A 24,297-nucleotide genomic window follows, 5' to 3' on the forward strand; every position below is an offset into this window, starting at 1 on the left:
TACAGTCAGCCCTCTGAGGCCATGGGTTGCGAATCCAGAGGCTCCATATCCAAGGACTGGAGGACTGACTGCAGCGCACATGCTCCTCGCTAGGCCCATGCTTCACCACACCGGGGTGATCCTGCCGATAAGGTGCTGGCCTCCAGCTGTCCGCCTGTTGGGGGAAGATCTGGTATATACCAGGCCAGAGTTCTCGGAGAGGCTAAGTAAGAGTTCTTAGGGTAAGGACTGTAACTAGTCCATTTCATTCAGTACATAGCACAATTCCTGCCAATAAAGGGGCTCAAGACATTTGAGGGGGGAAAAGATTGTGAGCCTTCACTTATGTCCTTGGGGGTTTTGGAGCCAGGGCCAGGTAAGAGTCTTTCATTCAGGAAGGACTATTTAGCAGTCCTTAGCAGATCTCTACAAAAAAGATCTTAATGATGTAGATAACCCCATTGGTGTGATCACTTGCTTAGAACCAGACATCCTGGAATGCAAAGTCATGGTGGGCCTTAGGAAGCATCACTACAAACAAAGCTAGTGGAGGTGATGGAATTCCAGCTGAGCTATTTCAAATCCTAAAAGATGATGCTGTTAAAAGTGCTGCACTCAATATGCCAGCAAATTTGGAAAACTCAGCAGTGGCCACAAGACTGGAAAAGGTCAGTTTTCATTCCAAACCCAAAGAAGGGCAATGCAAAAGATATGTTCAAGCTACTGCACAATTGCACTCACTTCACATGCTAGCAAAGTAATGCTCAAAATTCTCCAAGTTAGGCTTCAACAGTACATGAATCATGAACTTCCAGATGTTCAAGCTGGTTTTAGAAAAGGCAGAGGAACCAGAGATCAAATTGCCAACATCCACTGGATCACAGAAAAAGCAAGAGAGTTGCAGGAAAACATCTACTTCTGCTTCATTGACTATACTAAAGCCTTTGACTATGTGGACCACAACAAACTGTGGAAAATTCTGAGAGATAGGAATACCAGACCACCTTATTTGCCTCCTGGGAAATCTGTATGCAGGTCAAGAAGCACAGTTAGAATGGCCATGAAATAACAGATTGGTTAAAAACTGGGAAAGGAATACATCTAGGCTGTATATTGTCACTCTGCTTATTTAACTTATATGCAGAGTACATCAGGAGAAATGCCTGGCTGGATGAGGCACAAGCTGGAATCAAGATTGCCAGGAGAAATATCAATAACCTCAGATATACAGATGACACCACCCTTATGGCAGAAAGCAAAGAACTAAAGAGCCTCCTGATGAAAGTGAAAGAGGAGAGTGAAAAAGCTGGCTTAAAACTCAACATTCAAAAAATGAAGATCATCGCATCCGGTCCAATCACTTCAGGGCAAATAGATGGGGAAACAATGGAAACAGTGATGGACTTTATTTTCTTGGGCTCCAAAATCACTGCAGACGGTGACTGCAGCCATGAAATTAAAAGACACTTACTCCTTGGAAGAAAAGCTATGACCAACCTAGACAACATATTAGAAAGCAGAGACATTACTTCGCTGACAGAGGTCTGCCTAGTCAACGCTATGGTTTTTCCAATAGTCATGTATGGATGTGAGAGTTGGACCATAAAGAAGGCTGAAGGCCAAAGAACTGATTCTCTTGAACTGTGGTGTTGGAGAAGAGTCTTGAGAGTCTCTTGGATGGCAAAGAGGTAAAACCAGTCAATCCTAAAAGAAACCAATACTGAATATTCATTAGAAGGACTGATGCTGAAATTGAAGCTCCAATACTTTGGCCACCTGATGCAAAAAGCCAACTCATTAGAAAAGACCCCGATGCTGGAAAAAATCGAAGGCAGGAGGAGAAGGGGATGACATAGGACAAGATGGTAGATGACATCACTGACTCAAGGGACATGAGTTTGAGCAAGCTCTGGGAGATGGTGAAAGACAGGGAAGCCTGGCGTGCTGCAGTCCATGGGGTCACAAAGAGTCAGACACGCCTGACCGACTGAACAATAGTTTAGCAGTGGCCCAAAAGGAGTTGCACAGACAATAAAAGATCAAGCAGTCACCACTCCTTTTGCTGCAGACCACTGAATCTTATAACTAACCAATACTCAATGAGTCCTGCTCCACAACTCAAAACATCCCCTACTGTTCCCTCTATGTGTTTTAGTCGCTCAGTTGTGTCGGACTCTTTGTGACCCCATGGACTGTAGCCCACCAGGCTTCTCTGTCCATGGAGTTCTTCACACAAGAGTACTGGAGTAGGTTGCCATTCCCTTCTTCAGGGGATCTTCCTGACCCAGGGATCGAATCTGGGTCCTCCTGCATTGTAGGGAGATTCTTTACTGTCTGAGCCATGATCAGGCAACCGTGATCTTCTCCCCTCTTTCAATTCTTGAAAAAGATAAACCTATAACTGTGTTCTCTGTATGCACCTGTCCTCTGAACCCACCTGCACCTCCACACCCTTCTCTCCTACCTGACTCCCTCATCCAACCAGGCTAAAAGACAACCCCTCAACCATCCGGGGATGATTATGACACCTCTCAGATCATACCAAAAGAGACAAAACACATCAAGAAGTTACGGCCAGGACTTCCCTGGTGGTTCAGTGGCTAAGACTCCAGGCTCCTAATACAGGAGACTTGGGTTTGATCCCTGGTCAGAGAATTAGATCCCACATGCCACAACTAAAGATCCTGCACGCCACAGCTAAAAATCAGCACAGCCAAATAAATACTTTAAAAAAAAAATTATGGCCATTTTGGGTAACACAGAAGCATGGTTTCTTTCCATGTGAACATACACCCAATGTGGATGAATCTCAAAAGGATTATGTTAAACAAAGTAAATCAGACTCAAAAGGCTACATGGTGTGTCATTCCATGGATATGACATTCTCGAAAAAACCTGCAGGAACGGAAATCAGGTCAGTGGTTGCTACAGACAGGCGGTACGGACAGGAAATTTATTACAAAGGGACACAAGCGAAACATTCTGGGTGATGGAAATAACCTCAGTGTATTGGCGGTTACTTGCTTATACAAACCTTTCAAAATTCATAGTACTGTAACCTAAGAAGAGTATATTTTGCTATAAACAAATATAATTTGTTCACTAAACTTGACATGAAAAAAACTAGTGGAAAGGGGTAAAGGTCCAGGCCTGAAGTAACCTGCTCCCCAGGAGCTCTGATGCAGGCTGTCCATGGCCCATATTCTGAGAACTGCTAGCGTCTGGGTTGTGTCACAACGCCTTTGTCCTTAGCACATGCACTGTACTTACTTTTTGAGCTGAGTATCATTTCACAGTGATTAGGAGGATCTGGGTCAGAAATGTGCCCACTGGGGAGTCTAGGAGGGCTGGCAGTGAGACTCAAAAAAAAAAAGGATTTTTTTCTACTTTTAAAGAAATGCCTGTCTTTTAGAACTTACAAACAACAGTCCTATAGATACACTGCATTTGTTTTCTCTTGCTACTATTAACAAATTTTCCAAAACTTTAAAATTACCTTAAGCTTCTGGTTATCAAAGTCTTAAATGAGTTGACAGGGTTAAAGCCTTCAGGAGGCCCTAGGGGAGATTCATTTCCTTCCCTTTTTCAACTTCTAAAGCTGCCTGCATTCCTTGGCTCCTTGCCTGCTCCCACCTGCAAAGCTAGAAATGGCTGATCAAATCCCTCACAGCCTGTACCACACTGACGGTGATGCTATGCCTTCCTCTTTTACTTACTAGGACTCTTACGATGACACTGGTCCCATGTGACTAATCCAGGAAGTCTCCCTATCTCAACATCCTCAACATAACGACATCTGCCAAATCCCTTTTGCCATGGAAGGTAATATATTCACAAGGCCTAGGCATTAGGACATGAACATCCTTGAGGGGCCCATTATTCCACCTACCACATTTGCCTAAGCAGAAACCAGGCAGTTGCTCATGTTTAAGACAAGACAAGAAGAACAAATCACCAATCTGTTTTCATGCCTGATGGATTTGAATACAACTGGGAAAGTCATATTTTCTTCTGGTCCAAACAGGCTGAACAAGTCAGTTAATCAGCATGACCGTATAGAATGACGAAGCTACTACAAAGGATTGCCAAGACAGTCTGTGGCTTCCTTTTACTTTCACTACTGCTACTCTTGGAGAACCAGGAAAAAACTATTAAAAATGTGTTTACTTTTAGACACACACGCACACACACACACACCTTATTAGAGTTTTTACTGACTAGGGTTTTACCTGTAAGAATTAACATTTCAAAAACAAGTTAAAATTCATCAAGGTACAAAGAGAACAAGAGTGCGCCAAAAACATCCCACCCAGATAACCCTTGTTGATTAAACAAGCAAACAACAAAAGATGTGTAAGGTTAGAACATTTAAATAATATGCCATTCATATCTTCTACAGTGAACCATTTTTCCAAACTTATTGCTCACTTTTAAATTTCTTTGATATTACTTAACTTTGAAAAAAATTTAAAGATTCTGGTTGTCAGTTCAGTTCAGCCGCTCAGTCGGGTCCAACTCTTTGCGACCCCATGGACTGCAGCATGCCAGGCCTCCCTGTCCATCACCAACTCCCGGAGTTTACTCAAACTCATGTCCATTGAGTCGGTGATGCCATCCAACCATCTCATCCTCTATCAACCCCTTTTTCTCCTGCCTTCAATCTTTCCCACCATCAGGGTCTTTTCAAGAGAGTCAGTTTTTCGCATCAGGTGGCCAAAGTAATGGAGTTTCAGCTTCACCATCAGTCATTCCAATGAATATTCAGGACTGATTTCCTTTAAGATGGACTGGTTGGATCTCCTTGCAGTCCAAGGGACACTCAAGAGTCTTCTTCAGCACCACAGTTCAAAAACATCAATTCTTCGGGGCTCAGCTTTCTTTATAGTCCAACTCTCACCTCCATACATGACTACTGGAAAAACCATAGCTTTGACTAGATGGACCTTTGTTGGCAAAGTAATGTCTCTGCTTTTTAATACGCTGTCTAGGTTGGTCATAGTTTTTCTTCCAAGGAGCAAGTGTCTTTTAGTTTCATGGTTGCAGTCATCATCTGCAGTGATTTTGGAGCCCCCAAAAATAAAGTCTGTCAATGTTCCCCCTGTTTCCCCATCTATTTGCCATGAAGTGATGGGACCAGATGCCATGATCTTAGTTTTCTGAATGTTGAGCTTTAAGCCAACTTTTTCAGTCTCCTCTCACTTTCATCAACAGGCTCTTGAGTTCTTCCTCACTTTCTGCCATAAGGGTGGTGTCATCTGCATATCTGAGGTTATTGATATTTCTCCCAGCAATCTTGATTCCAGTTTGTGCTTCATCCAGCCTAGCATTTCTCATGATATACTCTGCATATAAGTTAAATAATCACGGTGATAATATACAGCCTTGATGTACTCCTTTTCCTATTTGGAAACAGTCTGTTGGTCCATGTCCAATTCTAACTGTTGCTTCCTGACCTGCATACAGATTTCTCAAGAGGCAGGTCAGGTGGTCTGGTATTCCCATCTCTAAGAATTTTCCACAGTTTGTTGTGATTCATGCAGTCAAAGGCTTTGGCATATTCAATAAAGCAGAAGTAGATATTTTTCTGGAATTTTCTTGCTTTTTTGATGACCCAACAGATGTTGGCTATTTGATCTCTGGTTCTTCTGCCTTTTCTAAATCCAGCTTGACTATCTGGAAGTTCACGGTTCATGTACTGTTGAAGCCTCACTTGGAGAATTTTGAGCATTAGTTTACTAGCATGTGAGATGAGTGCAATTGTGTGGTAGTTTGAGCATTCTTTGGCATTGCCTTTCTTAGGGATTGGAATGAAAACTGACCTTTTCCAGTCCTGTGGCCACTGCTGAGTTTCCAAATTTGCTGGCATATTGAGTGCAACACTTTCACAGCATCATCTTTCAGGATTTGAAATAGCTCAACTGGAATTCCATCACCTCCACTAGCTTTGTTCACAGTGAAGCTCCTAAGGTCCACTTGCCTTCACATTCCAGGATGTCTGGCTCTAGGTGAGTGATGACACCAATGTGATTATCTGGGTCATGAAGATTTTTTTCATATAGTTCTTCTGTGTATCCTTGCCACCTCTCCTTAATATTCTTCTGCTTCTGTTAGGTCCCTACCATTTCTGTCCTTGATTGTACCCATCTTTGCATGAAACGTTGCCTTGGTATCTCTAATTTTCTTGAAGAGATCTCAAGACTTTCCCATTCTATTGTTTTCCTCTAATTTTTGCACCGATCACTGAGGAAGGCTTTCTTATCTCTCTTTGGTATTCTTTGGAACTCTGCATTCAAATGGGAATATCATTCCTTTTCTGCTTTGGTTTTTGCTTCTCTTCTATTCACAGCTATTTGTAAGGCCTCCTCAGACAATATTCTGGTTGTCAATTCTTTAGCAAATATGTTTTGAAAATATTTCTTTCCTAGTCTGTGGCTTTTCATTTTCTTAGCAGAGCTTTTCAACAATCATAAATTTTTAATTTTGATAAAAACTAATTTATCCATTTTTTTCTTTTATGGTCACAATTTTTGTAACCTAAGAAATCTTTGCCTAACTGCAATCCCAAAGATTTTCTCCTATGTTTTCTTCTACAACAGTGGTGTAGAAGAGTGTATTCTGTGGTGAGAGAAATATGCTGAAATCTAAGCTAATCAATACAACAGCTTTAGTTAGCCACACATGGCCAATGAGGACTTGACACGTGGCTGGAACAACTAAGAAGCTCAATTGTTAAAACGTATTTAGTTTTAATTCTTTAAATTTAAAATAACCACATGTGGCTAACATATAGGACAGGAAGCTCAAGAGCAGCTTATAGTTTTAAATTTTACATTTTGGTCTAAGATACATTTTTAGTTAATTCTTGTATATGTACAAGGTATGAGTCAAGGTTCTTTCCTTAAAATATAGATGTAAATTATTCTAGCACCAAGTTTTTAAAAAGACTATCTTTACCCCCAATGAGTTATCTTCGCATCTTTGTCCAAAGTCAATTGACGACGTTTGTGTAATCTATTTATTGACTTCTTATTCCATTCCACTAGCCTATGTGTCCTTCCTATCACCAGTATCACATCGTCTTCATATTTGGTCAATTGATCTTCAACAAACATAACAAAAATACATACTGGAGAAAGGATGAGTTCAGTTAAGTTGTTCAGTCATGTCCGACTCTTTGCAACCCCATGAACAGCAGCACGCCAGTCCTCTCTGTCCATCGCCAACTCCCAAAACTTACTCAGACTCATGTCCATTGAGTCGGTGATGCCATCCAACCATCTCATCCTCTGTCAACCCCTTTTCCTCCCGCCTTCAATCTTTCCCAGCATCAGGGTCTTTTCCAAGGAGTCAGTTCTTCACATCAGGTGGCCAAAGTAATGGAGTTTCAGCTTCAGAATCAGTCCTTCCAATGAACACCCAGGACTGATCTCCTTTAGGATGGACTGGTTGGATCTCCTTGCAGTCCAAGGGACTCTCAAGAGTCTTCTCCAACACCACAGTTCAAAAGCATCAATTCTTCGGGGCTCAGCTTTCTTTATAGTCCAACTCTCACCTCCATACATGACTACTGGGAAAACCAGAGCTTTGACTAGACACACCTTTGTTGGCAAAGTAATGTGTGCTTTTTAATATGCTGTCTAGGTTGGTCATAACTTTCCTTCCAAGGAGTAAGCGTCTTTTAATTTCATGGCTGCAGTCACCATCTGCAGTGATTTTGGAGCCCCCAAAAATAGTCTGTCACTATTTCTGCTGTTTCCTCATCTATCTGCCATGAAGTGATGGGACCAGATGCCATGATCTTAGTTTTCTGAATGTTGAATTCTAAGCCAACTCTCTTGCTTTTTTGATGATCCAGCAGATGTGGGCCATTTGATCTCTGGTTCTTCTGCCTTTTCTAAGTCCAGCTTGAATATCTGGAAGTTCATGGTTAACATACTGTTGAAGCCTCACTTGGAGAATTTTGAGCATTAGTTTACTAGCATGTGAGATGAGTGCAATTGTGTGGTAGTTTGAGCATTCTTTGGCATTGCCTTTCTTAGGGATTGGAATGAAAACTGACCTTTTCCAGTCCTGTGGCCACTGCTGAGTTTCCAAATTTGCTGGCATATTGAGTGCAACACTTTCACAGCATCATCTTTCAGGATTTGAAATAGCTCAACTGGAATTCCATCACCTCCACTAGCTTTGTTCTTAGTGATGCTTCCTAAGGTCCACTTGCCTTTACATTCCAGGATGTCTGGCTCTAGGTGAGTGATGACACCATTGTGATTATCTGGGTTGTGAAGATTTTTTTCATGTAGTTCTTCTGTGTATCCTTGCCACCTCTCCTTAATATCTTCTGCTTCTGTTAGATCCATACCATTTCTGTCCTTTATTGTGCCCATCTTTGCATGAAATGTTCCCTTGGTATCTCCAATTTTCTTGAAGAGATCTCGAGACTTTCCCATTCTATTGTTTTCCTCTATTTTTTTGCACTGATCACTGAGGAAGGCTTTCTTATCTCTCTTTGGTATTCTTTGGAACTCTGCATTCAAATGGGTGTATCTTTCCGTTTCTGCTTTGGTTTTCACTTCTCTTCTTTTCACAGCTATTTGTAAGGTCACCTCAGACAATCATTTTGCTTTTTTGCATTTCTTTTTCTTGGTGATGGTCTTGATCCCTGTCTTCTGTACAAAGTCACCAATCTCCGTCCATAGTTCTTCAGGCACTATGTCTATCAGATCTAATCCCTTGAATCTATTTCTCACTTCCAGTGTATAATCGTAAAGGATTTGATTTAGGTCATATCTGAATGGCCTAGTGGTTTTCCCTTCTTTCTTCAATTTAAGTCTGAATTTGGCAATAAGGAGTTCATGATCTGAGCCACAGTCATCGCCCAGTCTTGTTTTTGCTGACTGTACGGAGCTCCTCCATCTTTGGCTTCAAAGAATATAATCAATCTGATTTTTGTATTGACCATCTGGTGATGTCCATGTATAGAATCTTCTTGTGTGTTATTGGAAGAGGGTGTTTCCTATGACCAGTGCGTTCTCTTGGAAAAACTCTGTTAGTGTTGCCCTCCTTCATTCCGTACTCTAAGGCCAAATGTGCCTGTTATTCCAGGTGTTTCTTGACTTTCTCCTTTGCATTCCAGTCCCGTATAATGAAAATAGCATCTTTTTTGGATGTTAGTTCTAGAAGGTCTTGCAGGTCTTCATAGAACCATTCAACTTCAGCTTCTTCAGCATTACTGGTCAGGGTATAGACTTGGATTACCATGATACTGAATGGTTTGCCTTGGAAACAAACAGATCCTTCTGTTGTTTTTGCGACTGCATCCAAGTACTGCATTTTTGACTGTTTTGTTGACTATGACAGCTACTCCATTTCTTCTAAGGGATTCCTGCCCACAGTAGTAGACATAATGGTCATCTGAGTTAAATTCACCCATTCCAGTCCATTTTAGTTCTCTGATTCCTAAATTGTTGATATTCATTCTTGCTATCTCCTGTTTGACCACTTCCAATTTGCCTTGATTCATGGACCTAACATTCCAGGTTCCTCTGCAGTATTGCTCTTTACAGCATCAGATTTTGCTACTATCACCAGTCACATCCATAACTGGGTGTTGTTTTTGTTTGGCTCCATCTCTTCATTCTTTCTGGAGTTATTTCTTCACTGATCTCCAGTAGCATATTGGGCATCTACCAACCTGGGGAGTTCATCTTTCAGTGTCCTATCTTTTTGCCATTTCATACTGTTCATGGGGTTCTCAAGGCAAGAATACTGAAGTGGTTTGCCACTCCCTTCTCTAGTGGACCACATTTTCTCACAACTCTCCACCATGACCCATCCGTCTTGGGTGGCCCTTCATGGCATGGCTCATAGTTTCATTGAGTTAGACAAGGCTGTGGTCCATGTGATCAGATGGGTTAGTTTTCTGTGGTAGTGATTTTCAGTCTGTCTGCCCTCTGATGGAGAAGGATAAGAGGCTTATGGAAGCTTTCTGATGGGAGAGACTGACTGGGGGGAAACTGGGTCTTGTTCTGATGGGCAGGGCCATGTTCAGTAAATCTTTAATCCAATTTCTGCTGATGGGTAGAGCTGTGTTCCCTCCCTGTTATTTACCTGGGGCCAAACTATGGTGGAGGTAAGATAATGCGACCTCCTTCAAAAGGTCCCATGCATGTACGGCTACACTCAGTGCCCCCGACCCTGCAGCAGGCCACCGCCGACCCACGTCTCCGCTAGAGACTTCTGACACTCCCAGGCAAGAGTGGGTCAGTCTCTTGCGGGGTCACTGCTCCTTTCTCCTGGGTCCTGGTATATACAAGGTTCTGTTTGTGACCTCCAAGGGTCTATTTCCCAGTCCTGTGTATGTGAGAAAGGACAGTCTCCAACAAAAGAGGCTGGGAAAAGTGGATATCCACAGGCAAAAGAATGAAACTGGACTATACACAAACATCAACTTAAAAGGTATTAAAAATTTATATATAAGACCTGAAACTGTAAAACTCCAAAAAGAAAACATAGAAGAAAAGCTTCATGACAGTGGTCTTGGCACTGATTTGAATGCCAAAAAGGACAGGCAAGAAAAGCAAAATAGATGAGTGAGGCTACATCAGACTAAAAAGCTTCTGCACCGCAAAGTAAACAATCAAGACTCAAAAGGCAATCTATGAAAAGGAAGAAAGTATCTGCAAACTGATAGGAGATTAATATTCAAAACATATAAGGAACTAGCATAATTCAACAGCAAAAAAGAATGAATAACCTGGTCAAAATGGACAAAAGATCTGGGAAGACATTTCTCCAAAGAAGATCTGCAAATAGCCAACAGGTATATGACAAGATGCTCATCATCAGGAAAGCGCAAATCAAAACCACAATGAGATATCACCTTACACCTCTCAGGATGGCCATTATCAAGAAAACAAAATAACATGTGTTGGTGAGGCTGTAGAGAAACTGGAACCGTAGTGCCCTGATGGTGAGAATGATGGATGGCACAGCCACTATGCAAAATGGTATAGAGGTTAGTCAAAAATCAAAAATAGAACTACCATATGATCCAGCAATACCAATCTCTTGGTATTTATCCAAGAGAAATGAGATCAAGATCTCTAAGAGCTATATGTACTCCCATGTTCACTGAAGCACTGGTCACAAGCGCTAAAAGGTGGAAATAACTATTAGTCAACAGATGAATGGATAAAGAAAATACAGCACACACAGACAGTGAAATATTATTCAGCCATAAAGAGAAGGATATCCTTTTGTAGGCTACAAAATGGATGAAACAGGAGGGCATTATACAAAGTGAAAAAGCCAGCCAGAACAAATACTGCATTTTCCACTTATATAAATTATCTAAAGTTAACTAAGCAGACGGAGTATGGTGGCAGCCAGAGTCTGAAGGAAAAGAGGAAACGGGGAGTCGTTATTTAATGGGTATACATTTCCAGTCATGCAAGATCAAAAAGTTCTAGAGATCGGCTACATAACATTGTGCTTGCAGTTAGCACTGCACGCTAATCTATTATGAGAATAGGTCTCATCTTATGTGTTTTATGTTCTTACTACACTAAAAAAAACAGGATGGGGGAAGGGATAGTTAGGGAGTTTGGGATAGACGTGTACACACTGCTATATTTAAAACGGATAACCAACAAGGAACTACTATACAGCACAGAGTTTTGCTCAATGTTACGTGGCAGAATGGATGGGAGGGGAGTTTAGGGGGGAATGGATATATATATATGTACGGTTGTGCCCCTTTGCTATTGACCTGAAACTATCACAACATTGTTAATTGGCTATACTCCAAGACAAAATGTGGGCTTCCCAGGTGGTGCAGTGGTAAAGAATCCACTTGCCAATGCAGGAGACGCTAGCGGGTTCGATCTGTAGGTCGGGAAGTTCCCCTAGAGAGAGAAAACTCTTGCCTGAAAAATTCCATGGACAGAGGAGTCTGGCAGGTTCAACTCCATAGGGTTGCAAAGAGTTGGACATGACTGAGCGACTAAGCACTCACACAGTACAAAGTTACATGTGTATGCATGGCTGAGTCCCTTCGCTGTTCACCCGAAACTCCCACAACATTGCTAATCCACTATATCCCAATACAAAATGTTTTTGGTGTTAAAAATAGAGAAATAAATATTTTTTTTAAGTTAAAGGACAAAAAAGAAAAAGTCAGCAGCCCAGAAGGTTTGATCTTGGTGGCAGTTCTGGCCTCAGCTCACCCAAGAGCAGAGAACCTGCACTGTTCTGCATTGCTTGTGCAGTGAATTTTGGGCAGTTTCTCCTGGGTTAGGGTGATGGATACAGAAGCCAAATTATGGAGTCCACTAAAAATATTAAGAAATCCACAAGAGCCTACTGGAATCTTTACTCTGGGCCATTTCTGATGCTTAGCACACCCCAGATCTCTGGCTTTCTAGTATACAAGAACCTCAAGGTTACTCTGAGTGACCACAGTGGACGTTCATCTTTAAAGAGGACCCAGAAAACCTAATCAGGAGCCACCACAGGTTTGGAAAACACTGGAAGGAGCCTATTTAATAAAAGCAATTAGAGACTGAGATAACAGTGGGACTGCAGACAAGATGGAGAAGCAGAAGGACTTGAACTTACCTCCTCTCATGAAAACCACAATTAACTGCTGAACAACTATCAACAAAAAAAGACTGCAACCTACCAATAAAGGATATTCTACATCCAAAGACAAAGAAGAAGCCACAACCAGACTGTAGGAGGGGCACCTTCACAGTACTAGCCAATCCCTACCGACCTATGTGTGCCTGCTAAGTCCCTTCAGTCATGTTCAACTCTACGGATTGAACCCGATGGACTGCAGCCTGTCAGGCTCCTCTGTCCATGGGATTCTCCAGGCAAGAATGCTGGAGTGGGTTGCCATGCCCTCCTCCAGGGGATCTTTCTGACCCAGGGATCGCACCTGCATCTCTTACGTCTACCTGCACTGGCAGGCAGGTTCTTTACCACTAGCACCACCTGGGAAGCTCACCTACTGTGTGGGTGATCCACAAACTGGACAATAATTATATCGCAGAGGGTCTCCTGCAGGAGTGAAAGTTCTGAGCTCCACATGAGACTCCCCAGTCTGGGGGTCTGGTATCAGGAGGCAGAGCCCCCATTTGGCTTTGAAGGCCAGCAGGCTTGAGTGGAGGAGCTCCATGGAATTGGGGGAAATAGAGACTCCACTCTTGAACGATGCACACAAGGTTTCACATACAGTGGGAACCAGGGCAAAGCAGTGACTCCTCAGGGCTTTCCTGATGGCTCAGTGGTAAAGAATCTGCCTGCAGTGCGGGAGACACAGGAGACATGGGTTCAATCCCTGGGTAGGGAAGACCCCCTGGAGGAGGAAATGACAATCCACTTCAGTTTTCTTACCCAGAAAATTCCATGGACAGAGGAGCCTGGCGAGTTACAGCCCGTGGGGTTGCAAAGAGTCAGACACGACTGTGCAACTGAGCATGCATGCCCCAGGAGTCTGGGCCAGATGTACCTGCAGGACCTGGAGAGTCTCCTGGCAAGGCAGGGGTCCGCTGTGGCCCACTGCAGGGCCAAGAACACTTGTGGTAGAGGACCCTAGGGAATACTTCTGGAGGGAGCTTTCCTAGAAGTCCTGTCTTGGCACCAAGACCTGGCCCCACTCAATAGTCTGCAGGCTCCAGTGCTGGGACACCTCAGGCCAAAGAACCAACAGGGTGGAAACACAGCCCCACTCATCAACAGACAGGCTGCCTCAAGTCATCCTGAGCCCACAGCCACCTCGAGACATGCCCCCTGACACAGCCCTGCCCACCAGAGTGACAAAATCCAGCTCCACTCACCAGTGGGCAGGCACCAGTGCCTCCCACCATGAAGTCTGCACAAGCCCTGGAACCAACTCACCCACCTGGGGTTAAGTATTAGAGAAACACAAATCAAAACTACAATGAGAAAAAATAAAAATACAATAAGGTATCACCTCACACTACGCAGAATGGCCATAATAAAAAAATCTACAAACAATAAATGCTGGAGAGAGTGTGGAGAAAAGGGAACCCACTTGCACAGTAGGTCGGAATGTAAATTGATACAGCCACTATGGAGAACAATATGGAGGTTCCTTAAAAAATTAAAAATTTAGAACTACTAAAGACCCAGCCATCCCACTACTGGGCACATAAAACTACTAATGACCCAGCCATCACCCAGAAGTCAAAGTGAAAGTCACTCAGTTGTGTCTGACTCTTTGCGACCCTGTGGACTATACAGTCCATGGAATTCTCCAGGCCAGAATACTGGAGTGGGTAGCCTTTCCCTTCTCCAAGGGATCTTCCCAACCCAGGGATCGAACCCAGGTCTCCCGCATTGCAGACAAATTCTTTACCAGCTGACCCACAAGGGAAGCCCAAGAATACCGGAGTGAGTAGCCTATCCCTTCTCCAGCGGATCCTCCCAAGGAATTGAACCAGGGTCTCATGCATTGCAAGCGGATTCTTTACCAACTGAGCTATACAGCCTGAGAAAACTAATTCAAAAAGACACACGTGCCCCAGTGTTCACTGCAGCGCTACTGACAACAGCTAGGACATGGAAGCAACCTAAGTGTCCACCAACAGATGAGTATGTGGTACGTATATACAATGAAATATTACTCAGCCATAAAAAGGAACAAAACTGGGTGATTTGTAGAGATGTGGGTAGATCTAGAGACTGTTAAACAGAGTGAAGTAAGTCAGGAGGAGAAAAACAAAACTAATGTCACATATTAACACATGTAAGTGGAATCTAGAAAAATGGTACAGACGAACCTAGTTCCAGGGCAGGAATAGAGACACGGAGGTAGAAAATGGACATGTGGACACGGCATCGGGGAGGAGGGTGGGATGAACTGGGAGGTTAAGACTGACATTCGTACACTACCAAGGGTAAAACAGATAGCTAGTGGGAACCTGCAGTATAGCCCAGGGAGTTCAGCCCAGGGCGCTATGGTGACCTAGCCGGGTGGGATGAGATGGGCATAGAAGGGAGGGGCAGGTGGGAAGGCAGTCCAAGAGGGAAGGGATATATACACACACACAGCTCATTCACTAGAAACTAACACTGCACTGTAAAGCAATTATACTCCAATAAAAAATAAAATAGCTAGAAGGATATATTGTATAGCACGGGGAATACAGTCAATATTTTATAACAACTTTAAATGGAGTATAATCTTAAAAAATATTGAGTCACTATGCTGTGTAACTGAAAGCAATATAATACTGTAAATCAACAAACTTTCATGTTAAAGATTCAAGGTCTGCTGTTGGCGGAAATGTAAACTGATACAGCCACTATGGAAGACGGTATGAAGATTTCTTTAAAAACTAGGAATAAAACCAACATATGACCCAGCAATCCCACTCCTAGGCATATACCCCGAGGAAACCAAAACTGAAAAAGACACATATTCCATTGTTCATTGCAGCACTATTTACAGTAGCTAGAACATGGAAGCAACCTAGATGTCCATCGACAGATGAATGGATAAAGAAGCTGTGGTACACAACATATACAACAGAATATTCAGTTCAGTCACTCAGTCATGTCCGACTGTTTGCGACCCCATGAACTGCGGTTTACCCAAACTCATGTCCATTGAGTCAGTGATGCCATCCAACCATCTCATCCTCTGTCGTCCCCTTCTCCATTATTCAACCATAAAAAAGGAATGCATTTCAGTCAGTTCTAATGAGGTGGATGAACCTAGAGCCTATTATACAGAGTGAAGTCAGTCAGAAAGAGAAAGATAAATACTGTATCCTAACACATATATATGGAATCTAGAAGAATGGTACTGGAGAACTTATTTACAGGGCAGCAATGGAGAAACAGACATAGAGAATAGAATTATGGACCTGGGGAGAGGGGAGGAGAGGGTGAGATGTATGGAAGGAATAACACAGAAACTTACATTACCATATGTAAAATAGACAGCCAACGGGAATTTGCTGTGTGCTCAGGAAACTCACACAGGGGCTCTGTATCAGCCTAGAGGGGTGGGAGGGGAGGGAGACGGGAGGGAGGGTCAAAAGGGAGGGGACATATGTATACCTATGGCTGATTCATGCTGAGGTTTGACAGAAAACAAAAAAAATTCTGTAAAGCAATTATCCTTCAATTAAAAAATAAATTTAAAAAAATGCAATAAAAAAAATATCTCTGTCAAGATTCAAGGTCTGCAACACGCCAACTTAAGTTTTTACCAATTATGTTCTAGAATAATAAGCCGTTTTTTAAAGAAAAACATTCTACTCATATTTCTTCAATTATTTCCCCTTTTCCATCCTGTTTATCTGTCATGTCAGTATCCTTTGCAGGTACTGAAAACCACCATGTCTTACCTGGACCTCAGCAATGGTCTCTTAATGGTTGTTCCTCCTATTCACCCTCTTGAAGTGCCCAGGTTTCTCCTATCCTACTTTCCAAAATCTTGACTCACAGATTCAAAGTCCTTTGACTCCTTCTTCCTTATCTATCCTCATCTTTCACACTTTCTCCCTTCAACAAAGCCGCTGCCCCCAACACACCCATACATCTATAATGATTAACACTATTCTCCAGGTACTAGAAAAATGAATGCACACTGCATCCTCTTCTCACATGCTGCTCCTTTACTGAGAATGTCCATCTCCTCCTGCCTTCACTTGCCTTTTACTTATCCTTCAGACCTCAACTAAGGTATCCTTTTCCTGAGAATCTTTCCATGACAGTCTAAGCTAGGCTGTGTGCTCTTTATCCCTTACCACACTGAAGTTATTTTGCTCTCTGCTACTCCGTCTAAATTGTAACTCCCATGAGAGCTGGGGCTGCTTTACATCTTTTTCACCACTCTATTCCTGTTACTGTTAAATTCAGAAATCCTTATTTTAATAATAGAAACAGGTACAAATCAGAATGGAGGAGTCAACACAGAGAAAGAAGTGTAATTCAGCTATACTGACTGTACTGACAATTCAGTTCAGTTCAGTTCAGGCGCTCAGTCGTGTCCGACTCTTTGCGGCCCCGTCAACCGCAGCACACCAGGCCTCCCTGTCCATCACCAACTCCTGGAGTCCACCCAAACTCATGTCCATCGAGCTGGTGATGCCATCCAACCATCTCATCCTCTGTCTTCCCCTTCTCCTCCTGCCCCCAATCTTTCCCAGCATCAGGGTCTTTCAAATGAGTCAGCTCTTCACATGAGGTGGCCAAAATACTGGAGTTTCACCTTCAACATCAGTCCCTTCAATGAACATTCAGGACTGATGCCCTTTAGGATAGACTGGTTGGATCTCCTTGCAGTCCAAGGGACTCTCAAGAGCCTTCTCCAACACCACAGTTCAAAAGCATCAACTCTTCGGTGCTCAGCCTTCTTTACAGTCCAACTCTCACATCCATACATGACCACTGGAAAAACCATACCCTTGACTAGATGGACCTTTGTTGGCAAAGTAATGGCTCTGCTTTTTAATATGCTGTCTAGGTAGGTCATAACTTTCCTTCCAAGGAGTAAGCGTCTTTAATTTCACGGCTGCAATCAACATCTGCAGTGATTTTGGAGCCCAGAAAAATAAAGTCAGCCACTGTTTCCCCTGTTTCCCCATCTATTTGCCACGAAGTGATGGGACCGGATGCCAGGATCTTAGTTTTCTGAATGTTGAGCTGTAAGCCAACTTTTTCACTCTCCTCTCACTTTCATCAAGAGGCTCTTGAGTTCTTCCTCACTTTCTGCCATAAGGGTGGTGTCATCTGCATATCTGAGGTTATTGATATTTCTCCCGGCAATCTTGATTCCAGCTTGTGCTTCCTTCAGCCAGCGTTTCTCATGATGTACTCTGCATATAAGTTAAATAAGCAGGGTGACAATATACAGCCTTGACATACTCCTTTTCCTTTTTGGAACCAGTCTGTTGTTTCACGTCCAATTCTAACTGTTGCTTCCTGACCTGCATACAGGTTTCTCAAGAGGTAGGTCAGGTGGTCTGGTATTCCCATCTCTTGAAGAAATTTCCACAGTTTATTGTGATTCACACAGTCAAAGGCTTTGGCATAGTCAATAAAACAGAAATAGATGTTTTTCTGGAACTCTCTTGCTTTTTCGATGATCCAGTGGATGTTGGCAATTTGATCTCTGGTTCTTCTGCCTTTTCCAAATCCAGCTTGAACATCTGGAAGTTCATGGTTCACGTATTGCTGAAGCCTGGCTTGGAGAATTTTAAGCATTACTTTACTAGCGTGTGAGATGAGTGCAATTGCACGGTAATTTGAGCATTCTTTGGCATTGCCTTTCTTTGGGATTGGAATGAAAACTGACCTTTTCCAGTCCTGTGGCCACTGCTGAGTTTTCCAAATTTGCTGGCATATTGAGTGCAGCACTTTCACAGCATCATCTTTCAGGATTTGAAATAGCTCAACTGGAATTCCATCACCTCCACTAGTTTTGTTCACAGTGATGCTTCCTAAGGTCCACTTGACTTCACATTCCAGAATGTCTGGCTCTAGGTGAGTGATCACACCATTGTGATTATCTGGGTCATGAACATCTTTTTTGTATAGTTCTGTGTATTAATGCCACCTCTTCTTAATATTTTCTGCTTCTGTTAGGTTCCTACCATTTCTGTCCTTTATTGAGCCCATTTTTGCATGAAATGTTCCCTTGGTATTTCTAATTTTCTTGAAGAGATCTCTAGTCTTTCCCATTCTATTGTTTTCCTCTATTTCTTTGCATTGATCACTGAAGAAGGCTTTCTTATCTCTCCTTGCTATTCTTTGGAACTCTGCATTCAAATGGGTATATCTTTCCTTTTCTCCTTTGCTTTTCACTTCCCTTCTTTTCACAGCTATTTGTAAGGCCTCCTCAGACAGCCATTTTGCTTTTCTGCATTTCTTTTTCTTGGGGATGGTCTTGATTCCTGTCTCCTGTACAATGTCACGAACCCCTGTTCTATCAGATCTAGTCCCTTAAATCTATTTCTCACTTCCACTGTATAGTCATAAGGGATTTGATTTAGGTCATACCTGAATGGTCTAGTGGTTTTCTCCACTTTCTTCAATTTCAGTCTAAATTTGGCAATAAGGAGTTCATAATCTGAGCCACAGTCAGCTCCCGGTCTTGTTTTTGCTGACTGTATAGAGCTCCTCCATCTTTGGCTGCAAAGAATATAATCAATCTGATTCCAGTGTTGACCATCTGGTGATGTCCAGGTGTAGAGTCTTCTCTTGTGTTGTTGGAAGAGGGTATTTGCTATGACCAGTGCATTTTCTTGGCAGAACTCTATTAGCCTTTGCCCTGCTTCATTCTGTACTTGAAAGCCAAATTTGCCTGTTACTCCAGGTGTTTCCTGACTTCCTACTTTTGCATTCCAGTCCCCTATAATGAGAAGGACATCTTTTTTGATGTTAGTTCTAGAAGGTCTTGTAGGTCTTCATAAAACTGTTCAACTTCAGCTTCTTCAGCGTTACTGGTCGGGGCATAGACCAGTAACAATATCAATACTGTGATATTGACCAGTTTGCCTTGGAAATGAACAGAGATCATTCTGTTGTTTTTGAGATTGCATCCAAGTACTGCATTTCGGACTGTTTTGTTGACTATGATGGCTACTCTATTTCTTCTAAGGGATTCCTGCCCACGGTAGTAGATATAATGGTCATTTGAGTTAAATTCACCCATTCCAGTGTCCATCTTAGTTCACTGATTCCTAGAACGTTGATGTTCACTCTTGTCATCTCCTGTTTGACCACTTCCAATTTGCCTTGATTCATGGACCTAACATTCCAGGTTCCTATGCAATATTGTTCTTTACAGCATCGAACCCTGTTTCAATCAACAGTCCCATTCACAACTGGGTGTTGTTTTTGCTTTGGCTCCATACCTTCATTCCTTCTGGAGTTATTTCTCCACTGATCTCCAGTAGCATATTGGGCATCTACCAACCTGGGGAGTTCATCTTTCAGTGTCCTATCTTTTTGCCTTTTCATGCTGTTCATGGGGTTCTCAAGGCAAGAATACTGAAGTGGTTTGCCATTCCCTTCTCCAGTACTGACAGTGGTCTCAATCAAAAATATTCACTGCCCACCACGTCTTTTTATATTGTTTATTATAGGACTTGGACTCAGAAGACCCGGGGCAATTTTCTTTTGCCTTCTCTGATTTTTTTTTTCTTTATTTGAAATTTTTTCTTATCTTCAATGGCTTAAGCAAGACTTATATCAAAATATTAAGCAAGACCTATATCAAAATGATATTAAGCAAGACCTATATCAAAATGATACAGAAGTGATGAGAAAAGATAAAGTGAAAGAATTTTGTAAATCAAATAGTACATACACATATAAATATCATCATATACATATATGTATCATTAATTAACCCATGTTGCTCAAAGTCTAAGGGCTTCTTTTTATCCATCAGTGCTTCCTACTACTACTAATTCCCTATATTTTTAATTTTTATTTTAATAAAGCACAGGATAGACACAAATTTACCTTTCCTTTTCTGAAGTCTACAATCCTTGTCATCTAGTATCAATTTTATGAGCAGATTCTGAAGTACTTGCTATTTATTAAATTAAAATTCCTGACCCCTTTATTAAAGTAAGAAATAATTGGCTTTGGCTAAGGGCCACACTAACATTGCAAGAGCTGATCATTTGAAACAAAGAAAAAAAACAACAAAAATGTTAAAGGAGACTACTATTTCTCAATGCAACATTATAAATAGTCTGGATTTCTACCGCAATTAAAAGGCTTCACTTTTCAGAAAGACTCTTTTCTCTTAAGAAAAATAGAGGAAACAAGTCATAAATCTCCTGAGATGAAAGAACACAAACACTGTATTACTCCCCAGTATCCAAAATGGTGAAATAAAATGGATATAAATGATAAACATTAATATTAAATGGAAATGGTACATTTTCAGTGACTATTTCTTATGATTGTTGCACTTATTCAGCATACTGTACTCTCAGTTAAATAATATACGTTGAACTGGAAAAATGAGACCAAGGACAACTAGCTTGTTGAAGCCAAATTCAAGAAACTGTACCATCAGCAAGTAAATTTTACAACAACTGCTTAAAAAATTGAAACAAAAAGAAGAAAATAAATGAAAAAGTCAAACTCTGGACTCTATCATATGCTTTCAAATAGTATATTTTTAAATTATCAAATCATAGATAATATCAACCAAATGGTCACTTTTTCCAACAAGGAGCCACTGTGTAGGCAGACCATTGACTTTTGCAAACATTTGTCAGTCATTTAAGGGGCTTTCCTGGTGGCTCAGAGGTCAAAGCGTCTGCCTGCAATGTGGGAGACCTGGGTTCGATCCCAGGTTGGGAAGATCCCCTGGAGGAAGGAGGAAATGGCAACCCACTCCAGAATTCTTGCCTGGAGAATCCCATGGATGGATGAGCCTGGTGGGCTATAGCTCACCGGGTCGCAAAGAGTCAGACACGACTGAGTGACTTAACTTTCACTTTCTTTCACCTGAAGGGGGTTAGGACCCATCAGTTATTTGTATATATCTTAGCAAGGCATCAGAGATCATATGTAGCCACTGGCAGGCTTACAAAAAGCTAGTCACATTCTCACAAGGCAGGTTTTATGATAAACACACCACAAACAGAAGCTACCACAGGCACTCAGGGGCAAAATCCAGCTGGGTTTCTTTATCCCTAATCCCAGTTTGAGCTGCAGGTTTTTTCCAGAAAGAACAGTAGTTTGATTTACTCAACACTCAGCAGAAGTCAGGGTGTGGTCATCCTCCTCTAAATAATATTACAAATGGATTTTCCCTAACTCTTGCAGCAACAGGCTCTTAAAGCAGTTACTGGTAGGAAAAGGTGAGATTAAGGTCAAAATGTCCAAAAAAATTTCAGAAAAGCTTTTAAAGACCACCCTAGAGACGATGGAGGCAGGGGCGTTACTACGACCAAGAAGGTAATACAGCACAGAACATGAATATTTTTCAAGCTTTCAGCATGAAGCCCCAGTAACTGTTGAACATCTGGTTTTGCCAGTTCTCCTGCTGAGTAATGACAATTATACCCCGAATTAATCCAGTACACCGCTTCAAATACAGATCAATCACATTTGCTTCATCACCATCAGCATTGCAACAAGACTAAGGGTAAGTAAGCATCAATGCAGAACCAGTGGTTTCCTAAACACTACCAACTAGAGAGATCGGGAAAAGCACATCCAGGAAGACTTTCAAGGCAGGGATAACCAGGAGCGTGTGCAATAAATTAGCAACTGTATCCCTTCTCCCTGGCTAGCGGATAGAGTGTTAATTGGCCTCTATCTGCTGGTATGCAACCTGGCTCGTCTGATCTGTTTGCACCCCACCACCCCCTCCCCCGCTCCACCCCCGCCCCATCCTGGCTACTCAGAAATGAACTTTACATAAACGCCCACACCTGGGACTCCCGTCATGAATGTGGGTCCACACTTCCTTCTTGTTACCTTCGAAGCATATTCTGTGCGCTTACGAGGAAACGGAGGTCCAAGCTCACACAGGGGCCCTGGCACTAACCCGCAGTGTAACTTTCATCTTGCTCAGCGCGGGCACTTGCTCCCTGAGGGCAAGGGCGTGACTCGGGTGTTCTGAATACTCACTAGGCAGGTAGTGATTGGGACGTGAACTCTTTTCTTCGTGGCTACTCGCAGGCCGCAAGCCTCTCGAAGAGTGGGGAAACAGGCCAGGCTAAGCGACGCCTGTGGTCACAGAGCCGGTAGTTGGCAGAAAGGAGCCTCGAAGGCCAATCTGAAAATCTCAACATGGGTCTATAACACGGCCCTGAGCTTCCGCTTGGTTTACTCGGCCCTAAAATCCCGCAGACTTTCAGGGTGGAGGGAATCTGGGCGGGGGCGCTCCCTCTCGGATGGTTTTTCCCGTCAGCAGCCTCGGTCGACAGAGGAAAGCGGCGGCCCCACCCACCGCCAGCTGCAGGGCATTGCGCCAGGCACATGTTGCCTGTTCCCAGGCACTCCCTCCTCCGCGGTCACCCCTCTGCCACCTCCGCCCTCACCCCACCTCGGCTGTGCGCCTGCACGCCCCGCCCTTGGGTCCCTGGGCAGGCTGCTCACGTGGACCTCCACCTGGGCAGGCGGCCGCCAATGGCAAGGCGGGGCCTCGCCTCGCCACGCCCCTCTGTGCCACGCCTCCTGAGGGAGCAGTGGATCCAGGGTCTGCGTGCACTTCCCGCCCCTGCCGGTCCTTACTGCTTTGCTACATGCTACCTGGGGATGGGGGCGGGGGGTGGAGGTGAGGAGTGTCCAGGCAGGCCTGGATGGAGGAGGGGGCGTTTCCTCGGAAAAGGAGGGAAGTGTGTGTCACCGTCTGCACACTTGGGGATTGTTAGAATGAAGTCAGAAAGAAATGCTCCAAATTTGCCCATTTAATGTCTACATACTAATCTCTGGGACCTTCACTAACTCCCTCCTATCACCACGAACCTCAACAGTTCCTTCAGAGCAGCGCACCCACTCTGGGGGCCAGCTGTCTTCCAGTGGGAATGGCAGGTTCTTTGAGATGCTCTCGTCTGTCTGAGGGCACCCACCTGGCCACCCTTCTGCCTTAGAGGCTAGTCCAGGGCATGCTTACAACTCGAGTGACACTTTAACTTCTTCTATTAATGTAATATCACAGGTATTCTTGTGCAGTTTTCTTGTGTACGGTTTTATGAAGGGAAGTATAAGGCTACATGAAGACCGCGGTGTTATACTCAAAACCTGACATAACAGAACAACAACAATGCCATGGGTCCCTCAGTTAAGCACATGTCTGCTGAGAACTAGCTTTTCGTGTTTGTTAATGTGGACTTCGGTAAGATGGAGCATTCCTGATACCGGACTTAGGGAAATATATGTCCCCCATATTTGTTAGGGGAAGCACACTGATTGAAACCGCCCACCCTGGCCAGGCACCAGAGTAACCATTTGCAGGAGTAGTTTTATGACAGGAGATCCTGATAAGGAATACGGAACTAATAAGCCACCACCAACCGGAAGAGTTTGGGAAAGGTCGAGAGGAGACACTCCCTGTCTGTCCACTTCCCAGAATCCCTCTCGCTAGCATCCATCTTGGCTGAGCGATGCATGCGCCACCAGCAAAGACTCTGAATCAGAATGATTGGCCAAAGACTACCCGGAAACTAATCCCATCACCATAAAACCCAAGACTGAGAGCCACGCAGCAGAGCAGTTCTCCTGGATATTCCTTTACCCTCCTGCTCTCCACCTGGGTGCCCTTCCTAATAAAATCTCTTGCTTTGTCAGCACATGTGGCTCCTCAGA

At 43.1% G+C, this 24,297-nt stretch overlaps 1 long non-coding RNA gene across 2 annotated transcripts in view; it reads right to left on the reverse strand.

The window, feature by feature from the left end:
* The window catches only part of LOC122424346, a 46,538-nt gene extending 23,507 nt beyond the window's left edge, over positions 1 to 23,031 (reverse strand). Inside the window, exon 1 of one of the 2 annotated variants that reach the window (XR_006264385.1) lies at positions 22,618 to 23,031. This is a non-coding gene — a long non-coding RNA (uncharacterized LOC122424346). Of the gene's footprint in view, positions 1 to 22,418; positions 22,573 to 22,617 lie in introns of those variants that run through there. The other variant, XR_006264386.1, reaches the window with a different exon arrangement.
* Between the last annotated feature and the right edge of the window lie 1,266 nt (positions 23,032 to 24,297).

The sequence above is a fragment of the Cervus canadensis genome, chromosome 22 (assembly GCF_019320065.1).
Source record: "Cervus canadensis isolate Bull #8, Minnesota chromosome 22, ASM1932006v1, whole genome shotgun sequence".
NCBI lineage: Eukaryota > Metazoa > Chordata > Mammalia > Artiodactyla > Cervidae > Cervus > Cervus canadensis.